The sequence below is a fragment of the Pelobates fuscus genome, chromosome 10 (assembly GCF_036172605.1).
Source record: "Pelobates fuscus isolate aPelFus1 chromosome 10, aPelFus1.pri, whole genome shotgun sequence".
NCBI lineage: Eukaryota > Metazoa > Chordata > Amphibia > Anura > Pelobatidae > Pelobates > Pelobates fuscus.
In genome coordinates this window covers 142205019-142215916 of record NC_086326.1, presented here as the reverse complement: position 1 = coordinate 142215916, position 10898 = coordinate 142205019, and the positions used below count along the sequence as shown (strand labels likewise).

The 10898-nt window shown below is 41.2% G+C and overlaps 1 protein-coding gene across 1 annotated transcript in view; it reads left to right on the top strand.

The window, feature by feature from the left end:
- Window positions 1-263: 263 nt before the first annotated feature.
- LOC134574531 (zinc finger protein 154-like) overlaps window positions 264-10898 on the top strand; it is a 29872-nt gene continuing 19237 nt past the window's right edge. The window contains exon 1 of the mRNA XM_063433644.1: window positions 264-363. The gene's annotated coding sequence lies outside the window, so the exon portion shown is untranslated. The remainder of the gene's footprint in view (window positions 364-10898) is intronic.

Genomic DNA, 10898 nt, shown 5'->3' with positions numbered 1-10898 from the left:
TTCATTGTAAAAAACTGAGTCCCAGTCCATCCATACACTGCCTCTACACTCACACAGCAGGGCACTGGGTACTAATGGGAGACTAGCTGTGCATGATAGGGATTGTAGTCCTCCCTAGCTCACTCTAAACAGGTGTTCTTATGTACAATGAAGCCTTTGCCAGGATCAAACATGGCCGTTTTGCCTCGGTCTGTGACGTCACACTCACGCGCCCCCCACTCTCGGGCTTGCCTTTGCCCTGACGCTCTGTGCGCACGCGCAGTGTGTACTTGGTGAAGGAGAGCTGGTAGCATCCCAGGTGAGGGAGTAGTGGATCCTGTGCTGGGACACCAGGAAGGGGTGGCCTTCAAACATCATTAACAGGTGTGTCCTCCTCCTCCTACTCAGTGTGTGAGAGTGTGTGAATGGCACCAAGAGGGATGGGATGATACAATGTGGGTAGCAGGAATTAATCAATTAATCAGATTATTCTTTTTTATTATTATTATTATTAATAATCACTGGATCCTGATACCAGTAAACAGGTATATGTGTAATTCATACTACTGGGAATCAATGTAATAATAATCACTGGGTCCTGATACCAGTAAACAGGTATATGTGTAATTCTTACTACTGGGAATCAATGTAATAATAATCACTGGATCCTGATACTAGTAAACAGGTATATGTGTAATTCATACTACTGGGAATCAATGTAATAATAATCACTGGATCCTGATACCAGTAAACAGGTATATGTGTAATTCTTACTACTGGGAATCAATGTAATAATAATCACTGGGTCCTGATACCAGTAAACAGGTATATGTGTAATTCATACTACTGGGAATCAATGTAATAATAATCACTGGATCCTGATACCAGTAAACAGGTATATGTGTAATTCATACTACTGGGAATCAATGTAATAATAATCACTGGGTCCTGATACCAGTAAACAGGTATATGTGTAATTCTTACTACTGGGAATCAATGTAATAATAATCACTGGATCCTGATACCAGTAAACAGGTATATGTGTAACTCATACTACTGGGAATCAATGTAATAATAATCACTGGATCCTGATACCAGTAAACAGGTATATGTGTAATTCTTACTACTGGGAATCAATGTAATAATAATCACTGGGTCCTGATACCAGTAAACAGGTATATGTGTAATTCATACTACTGGGAATCAATGTAATAATAATCACTGGGTCCTGATACCAGTAAACAGGTATATGTGTAATTCATACTACTGGGAATCAATGTAATAATAATCACTGGGTCCTGATACCAGTAAACAGGTATATGTGTAATTCTTACTACTGGGAATCAATGTAATAATAATAATCACTGGATTCTGATACCAGTAAACAGGTATATGTGTAATTCATACTACTGGGAATCAATGTAATAATAATAATAATCACTGGGTCCTGATACCAGTAAACAGGTATATGTGTAATTCATACTACTGGGAATCAATGTAATAATAATCACTGGGTCCTGATACCAGTAAACAGGTATATGTGTAATTCATACTACTGGGAATCAATGTAATAATAATCACTGGATCCTGATACCAGTAAACAGGTATATGTGTAATTCATACTACTGGGAATCAATGTAATAATAATAATCACTGGATCCTGATACCAGTAAACAGGTATATGTGTAATTCATACTACTGGGAATCAATGTAATAATAATCACTGGGTCCTGATACCAGTAAACAGGTATATGTGTAATTCATACTACTGGGAATCAATGTAATAATAATCACTGGATCCTGATACCAGTAAACAGGTATATGTGTAATTCATACTACTGGGAATCAATGTAATAATAATAATCACTGGATCCTGATACCAGTAAACAGGTATATGTGTAATTCATACTACTGGGGATCAATGTAATAATAATAATCACTGGGTCCTGATACCAGTAAACAGGTATATGTGTAATTCATACTACTGGGAATCAATGTAATAATAATAATCACTGGGTCCTGATACCAGTAAACAGGTATATGTGTAACTCATACTACTGGGAATCAATGTAATAATAATCACTGGGTCCTGATACCAGTAAACAGGTATATGTGTAATTCATACTACTGGGAATCAATGTAATAATAATCACTGGGTCCTGATACCAGTAAACAGGTATATGTGTAATTCATACTACTGGGAATCAATGTAATAATAATCACTGGATTCTGATACCAGTAAACAGGTATATGTGTAATTCATACTACTGGGAATCAATGTAATAATAATAATCACTGGGTCCTGATACCAGTAAACAGGTATATGTGTAATTCATACTACTGGGAATCAATGTAATAATAATCACTGGGTCCTGATACCAGTAAACAGGTATATGTGTAACTCATACTACTGGGAATCAATGTAATAATAATCACTGGATCCTGATACCAGTAAACAGGTATATGTGTAATTCATACTACTGGGAATCAATGTAATAATAATCACTGGGTCCTGATACCAGTAAACAGGTATATGTGTAACTCATACTACTGGGAATCAATGTAATAATAATCACTGGATCCTGATACCAGTAAACAGGTATATGTGTAATTCATACTACTGGGAATCAATGTAATAATAATCACTGGGTCCTGATACCAGTAAACAGGTATATGTGTAATTCATACTACTGGGAATCAATGTAATAATAATCACTGGATTCGGATACCAGTAAACAGGTATATGTGTAATTCATACTACTGGGAATCAATGTAATAATAATCACTGGATCCTGATACCAGTAAACAGGTATATGTGTAATTCATACTACTGGGAATCAATGTAATAATAATAATCACTGGGTCCTGATACCAGTAAACAGGTATATGTGTAATTCATACTACTGGGAATCAATGTAATAATAATCACTGGGTCCTGATACCAGTAAACAGGTATATGTGTAACTCATACTACTGGGAATCAATGTAATAATAATCACTGGATCCTGATACCAGTAAACAGGTATATGTGTAATTCATACTACTGGGAATCAATGTAATAATAATCACTGGGTCCTGATACCAGTAAACAGGTATATGTGTAATTCATACTACTGGGAATCAATGTAATAATAATCACTGGATTCGGATACCAGTAAACAGGTATATGTGTAATTCATACTACTGGGAATCAATGTAATAATAATCACTGGATCCTGATACCAGTAAACAGGTATATGTGTAATTCTTACTACTGGGAATCAATGTAATAATAATCACTGGATCCCGATACCAGTAAACAGGTATATGTGTAATTCATACTACTGGGAATCAATGTAATAATAATAATCACTGGGTCCTGATACCAGTAAACAGGTATATGTGTAACTCATACTACTGGGAATCAATGTAATAATAATCACTGGATCCTGATACCAGTAAACAGGTATATGTGTAATTCTTACTACTGGGAATCAATGTAATAATAATCACTGGATCCCGATACCAGTAAACAGGTATATGTGTAATTCATACTACTGGGAATCAATGTAATAATAATCACTGGATTCTGATACCAGTAAACAGGTATATGTGTATTTCATACTACTGGGAATCAATGTAATAATAATCACTGGATCCTGATACCAGTAAACAGGTATATGTGTAATTCTTACTACTGGGAATCAATGTAATAATAATCACTGGATTCTGATACCAGTAAACAGGTAAATGTGTATTTCATACTACTGGGAATCAATGTAATAATAATCACTGGATCCTGATACTAGTGTTGTGGATCAGAATGTTGATCTTTGTTATATTCAGAGGAAACCCAAATTGTTGTTACAAGTGCACTCGGAGAAGCAAGAATTAGACACCAGACACCTGTTGGTATTCAAAATAAGCCTCTGACGTTTTTTATTCATCAGCTGGGTTTTATACATTTAAAAAGTAAGTGCTTACGTGCAAATACTCTTTAGAACAAAAATAGCAAGGGAATACAGATAAGACATAGGAATAGGACATAGGATAAGACATAGGAATGAGCGCCATGTATACATAACAAATACGTTTCTGGGTAAGAGAGAACAACAAGATTAGAGTAGAGACATCTTGGGTGGGGGCTCTCTGCTCCCGGGACTTAGACATATATGGTCTTAAGTGTTGTTCAAGCATCAAGCAATCAATCCTGATTGGAATCAATCCTGATTCCAAGTTAGCCAATTTTAATATAGGATATCATTATATGACACCTATAAGCTTGAGCCTTGGAATCGAGATAAATTCTATCACAATCCCCTCTTTTGATCCAAGGGTCACCCAAATGTCCAAGGTATATCCAGGCCTGCTAGCCAAAGCCTGTGGGACTTTCATTTATTGCTTCACCACGGTTCCCTTGGACTGAGCGACCACCAGAATCAGCGGAGGAGAATTCCTTCATTTGTTAGGCGAGGTAACATCATAAAACCTTTCCGAGGTCGGAGCTGGAATGTAAGTTAAGGTACGACCAACAGTAGGTTTGCTTTTACATAGAGAGGTTAGTAGACATGAAAAAAATCTAAAGGTTAGAAAAATAGCCATAATGACAAATATAGCTAATAGCAAAAAGTACAAAATTTTCTTAATTAGTAAAGTCAACCATGTTCCTAGCCCAAATGTCCAATCCCAATCCTCAAAGAAGCCGTTATCTTGTTTGATATCCTGTACTAAGTCATGTAAATCTTTTATATGTTTATGGATCATAGTGCCATGGTCAGATAGGTTAAAACAGCACATACCTTCAATAGCTTCACATCCTAAGTCATGTTTCATTAGTAAGTAGTCAATGGCTGCTCTATTCTCAAGGATTGCCTTCTTATTTGCCTGGTTGTCCATAAGTAGCTCTTCTAGGGCCTGTGAAGTGGCATTTAAACCTTTTGCAAGGGAACAGGCTACAGCATTAACTACTCGGGTATTATACAGTGCTAAGCCTGGGACTCCTACCAAGGTGTACGCTAGGGCAGAGTATTCGGCTTTGGATAAGAGAGTGATTTCAGAGTTACAATCAGAAGTAAGGGTGTTTTTAACATCTCTCCTGTCTCTCAGCAGTTTGTGTAGCTGGGTGGTTTTAGTGATCAGGTCAGATTTGGAAAACATGGTCATGGTTAGTCGAGAAATTGCACAGGGACCTCCTGTAATGTTACCTGGGACATAAGCATAAGTAATATTTCCACAGGAGAAAGTCCATCCTTTAGGAAGATAGACATTGTAGTGGTAACTCATAACTTGGTGAGTTTTGGTACAATTCATAGTGGTGCTCAGGGCTCTACAATTCGTGGTATTTTTCCACCATGTGGGGCAAAACAGGGATTCAGTATTAGGGTCTCTTGAACAATTACATGAAAAAGACCAACATAGTTCAGCGCCTGTCACATTAATTGTCTTCAGGGATAGGGGAGGCTTGCCTACCAGTGGTTTGAAGGCATAAGAATATAGTTGTAGAGATTTATGGGGTCTATGGGTATGTAGGTACTTCCTCAACAGTGAGATTGGTGTGGGGACAGCTATAAGACAAGATTCTATGGCGTTTTCAGTACTAAGGAGAGGGTTGAGGCAAAAGGAGGTTAAATTGAAAGCCTTTGCTATCTGCAACCATATATTTTCCTGCCATGCATTATTATTTTCTGGTCTCAAGTCAGAGTAGCATATCTGAACAGAGCATAATATGGTAAAGGATAAGAACAGCTTCATGTTGGTGGATCAGTCGGAGTGACTTGTTTACAGTGACTGGCGTGTATCCACGTGGCTTTTCCTTCTAGTTTTACCGAGGTAGCCGTAGTCAAGAGCACTTGGAATGGACCGTCAAAGCGTGGTTCAAGTCCTTTCCTCACATGCCTCTTTATCACCACCCAATCACCAGGCTGCAGTTTGTGAGTTGCAGAATCAGAGTCTGGATCTGGAATAGAATCAAAGACTTGTTTATGCACCCTGTCTAATCTTTGGTGTAGGGCCTGAACATAGGCAGTCATACTACCATGCTGCATCTGGAGGGTTTGGGGAGAATAGAGGCCTGTCTTTGGGGCACATCCAAACAGGATCTCAAAAGGGGATAGGCCATGTCTGGAATTGGGGGTGAATCTCATAGAAAAGAGTGCTAGGGGAAGGCATTCAGTCCAGGGCTTCCCTGTGTCTTGCATGGCTTTTGCAATCTTGTTCTTTAAGGTGCCATTTGCCCTTTCTACTTTCCCACTACTCTGGGGGTGATAAGGGGTGTGGAAGGCCTGACTGATCCCTAAGGCTTTCATAATTTCTTGCATTATTTCCCCAGTGAAATGGCTACCTCTGTCACTTTCAATCACTTCAGGTACTCCATATCTACATACCAGTTCCTTCAGAAGCTTACTCGCTGTTATCTTTGTTGTGGCTTTCGACACTGGGTAGGCCTCTGGCCAACCTGAAAAGAGATCAATGCACACCAACACATATTCATACACTCCTACCTTAGTCTATCTGCAGTCTTTGAAACGGGTAAAGTGGCCTTGGTGTGTGCTTACTCGGTGTTTTGACAGCCTGTCCTGGATTGTTTCTAGCACAAATCATGCAAGCTTGGGTGTGTTTAGCTGCTACAACAGTAAATCCGGGTGCTACCCAATGGGTGTTTACTAAGCTGTTCATGTGCATCTTGGATAGATGTGTAGGTCCATGGGCAATCTGGGCCATCATGGGGTACAATACTCGTGGCAAACACAGTCTTTTACCTTTTCTCCACATTTTGTCATCATCAGGTTCTGCATCTTGTTTCCTCCAGAGGTCATGTTCTTCCTTGCTTGCCTGTCTTTGTAAGCTCAACAGTATATTGTAGTCAACGGCGTCATCTGTAAGAACAACTTGTAGGAAGGTTTTACCTTTAGAGGGATGAACTTGAATTGCTGCTTGCTTGGCAGCTTCGTCTGCTCTGTGGTTTCCTCTTGAAATTTCATCTGTGATCTTCACGTGAGCTGCCACCTTGATGATGCCTACTTGAGTGGGTAACAGGATAGCGTCCATAAGTGCACTCACGGCTTCAGAATTCTTGATTGGAGTTCCTGCTGAGGTGAGAAAATCACGAGCCCGCCAAATAGGGCCAAAATCATGCGCTATACCAAAAGCATAGCGAGAGTCTGTAAAAATATTAGCAGTCTTACCAGAAGCCATTTTACACGCTTCAGCGAGTGCCTTCAGCTCTGCCTCCTGTGCAGAGCAGTGAGGAGCGAGTGGTTCAGCTTTTATTATCTCATGTGCAGAGACTACAGCATATCCAGTGTGGAAATTACCCTTCTCATCAGCATATCTGGAACCATCTACAAAAAACTCAAAATCTGCATTAGATAATGGAGAATCAGTTACATGCAAAAAACCTGCTGTTTCTTGTGCCATTAGTGCTGCACAATCATGGGGTACCTGGGCATCAGCTAACTCATCTGGTGAAAGTGAATTTACAAAAAGATCAGAAGTACAAGTACCATTCCCACTCCCCTCTTTTAAATCCAGGGGAAGTAATGTAGATGGATTTATTACCATACACCTTTTAAGAGTAACATTAGGTGGCATAAGCAAGGCACATTGCATTCTGAGATGCCTTGCAGTATGTATGTGTTTTGGTTGAACTTGTGACAGTATGCTGTTGATATCATGTGGTGTGTATATGGTCACCGGATTATCTAAAACAATATCAGTGGCTTTGTCCAGGAGGGCAGTAACAGCCGCCACTGCCCTAACACATGAGGGGGCACCCCTGGCAACAGGGTCCAATCTGGTGGAGTAGTAAGCTATTGGTCTTTGTTTACCACCATGGTCCTGTGTAAGGACAGATGTAGCATAACCTGATTGCTCAGTACAGAACAGGTTAAAATTCTTTCTGTAATCTGGGAGACCCAGTGCTGGAGCTGACGTTACCAGTATCTTAAGTGTATAGAAGGCATTTTCTGCCGCATGGTTTAATTTAAATGGTTTGTTTTCGTTGGCAAGACAATCATACAGTGGTTGCATGTAGATAGCTACTGAACGCAGCCAAGGACGACAGTAAGATATCAAACCGAGAAAGGTACGAAGCTGGGCTAGGCTGCGGGGGGGTTTAATATTTTGAACTGCAGTCTTTCTACTCTCTGTGAGATGTTTTATGCCCTGGGAAATGCAATGTCCTAGGAAAATAACTTTCTCTACACAAGCTTGCAGTTTCGTTTTTGACGCTTTACAGCCTGCTTTTGCCAGGAATTTCAGCAAGGAGAGGGTGTTTACAATACAAGATTCCATATTATCGCAACACAGGAGTAGGTCATCGATATACTGCAATAAAATTACATTATTTGGCCTCTCCCATTCTTCAAGAATCTGGGCCATTGCCATGCTGTACATAGTGGGTGAGTTTTGTGCGCCCTGTGGCAATACTGTCCAAGTGTACTGTTTGTGTTTATGTGTAAATGCAAATAAAAACTGACTGTCGGGATCCAGGGGGACACTGAAAAATGCATTTGCCAAGTCAATAACAGTAAATACCTTAGAGGAAGGTGGTATTTGTGCCAACAAGGAGTGTGGGTTGGGAACATTAGGGGCAATCAGTTCAGTTACAGCATTAATTGCCCTCAAATCATGTACCATACGGTAAACCACAGGTTTACCTTTCTCTTGCTTTTTCTTAATTGGGTACAATGGTGTGTTACAAGGGGAGGTGGTCTGGACAACTACCCCTGCCTGCAGAAACTCTTGCACAGATTGCGAAATGGCATCTTCCTGTGCTGGGCTTAAGGGGTATTGTTTTTGGTAGGGAGGTTTGGCTCCGGGCAGGAGATTCACCTTGACTGGGGGCAAAGAGAGTCTGCCTGTATCTGTCTTCCCTGTAGCCCATAAGGAATCAGGGACTGAGGACAAGTCAATGGTAGGTTCTGGCACATGGCTGGGCATAGTGAGAGTTGCCAGAACATTTGAAAGAGATATCATTTGTTTGTCCTCCAAAGGCACAGACAATGTTACTTTTCCAGTGGGGCTATACTGGATATTTGCACTAAGAGCAGACAGTATATGACTGCCTAGTAGATTAACAGGGGCATTAGGGCTGACAAGTAGCCTTGTCACAAGGGCAGTAGAGTCGTGTAGCTTCAATTTCAGCTTGTGGGTAAGGGGAATGTCATTTTCGATACCATCCACCCCTACACATGATAATACATCATTAGATTTCTCATACGGGAACACATATTTTTCCTGTAACATCGATTTAGCAGCGCCAGTGTCCAACAGGAAAGGGACTATTCGGCCCCCAGGTAGTGTAACATCGAAAATGGGTGAGGGTCCTGCAGAGTCAGGGATATTTATAATATGTAGGGACACTGGTTTGCCAATTTCCTATTGGGGAGGGGGAGGTGGTGGAGGTGGTTGGCTGTCTTGGGAGTTATCATTAGAATCCTGGGGTTTTCTATTTTTAGGAGGACACTTGCAGTGTCCTTTCCTGCCACAATTCCAGCATTCTACCTGCCTTCTGTCTCCGTCAGCTCTAGGGACAGTTACAGCCATTAGAGGTGTGCTCCTCTTTCTAGTATTTAGATTAGCTTCCACTCCCCTAGCCACCTTCACCAGATCACCATAGGTTAAACTTCTCCACTCAGGTCTAGCATTTTGGAGACCAGTCCTTATGGGTATGTGGATACCATCCATGAAGCAGTTAAAGGACCACTCTAGGCACCCAGACCACTTCAGCTTAATGAAGTGGTCTGGGTGCCAGGTCCTTCTAGGGTTAACCCATTTTTTCAGAAACATAGCAGTTTCAGAGAAACTGCTATGTTTATGAATGGGTTAAGCCTTCCCCCTATGTCCTCTAGTGGCTGTCTCATTGACAGCCGCTAGAGGCGCTTGCGTGCTTCTCACTGTGATTTTCACAGTGAGAGCACGCCAGCGTCCATAGGAAAGCATTATGAATGCTTTCCTATGTGACCGGCTGAATGCGCGCGCAGCTCTTGCCGCGCGTGCGCATTCAGCCGACGGGGAGGAGAAGAGGAGGAGAGCAGGAGGAGATCTCTCCGCCCAGCGCTGGAAAAAGGTAAGTTTTTACCCCTTTCCCCTTTCCAGAGCTGGGCGGGAGGGGGTCCCTGAGGGTGGGGGCTCCTATGAAGGACGAGTATGCTTTCCTGGCACTAGAGTGGTCCTTTAATAAGCAGTCTGGTCGAAGTGGTTTCAATATCTGTGTAACCCAATGCCTCCCAAGCCATCTGTAGTCTGGTGAAAAATGTTTCTACAGGTTCATCTTTCCCTTGTAATATATCTCCTAATTTATGGGCTAGTTCCTCTGTCTTTACCTTAGCCCATTCTCTTATTGCAGTGACATAGCATGCTCCAGATGCAGACTTGGTTCTAAACCATTCATCTGTTTGCATGTTGCTTTTTCTGAGGTTATCTTCATGGGCATCAGTATATTTAGCAATTATTCTAGCCAAAATGGGGCCAGCTTTTAGTGCCACAATCTGTTTTAAATCCATCCAAGTACACTGGTAAGTAGCTTGAATTGTGGATAGAGACTGAACTAGAGCTAAGGGGGCCTTTTCAACATCTGCCAGCTGCTGTATTATTGCCAGTTGTTCACTGGGTGTCCAGGGCTTATATTCTTCCCAGTATTTGATACTTGAGCTCGGCTGTCTGTTCTCATGGTACATGCTCTCAACTTTGGGTATCATTGGAGTAGAAAATTGTGGAGCTAATGGCCCCACTGGGGTGTCTATGGGGGCAACTAGGGGTTCCTTTAAGTCTGGGCTATCTGCCTGCTCTAATGAACCCATAGGTCTTACAGGGGCTGCTAGGGGACCATATGAAGTCCCACTGCGTAATATTACTGGAAAGAGAGGTTTTGATCTCCGTAAAAGGGAAATCGCCTGGCCTTTAGGGACCAAAGGAGTCCCTGCATTATCCTGGTAAAG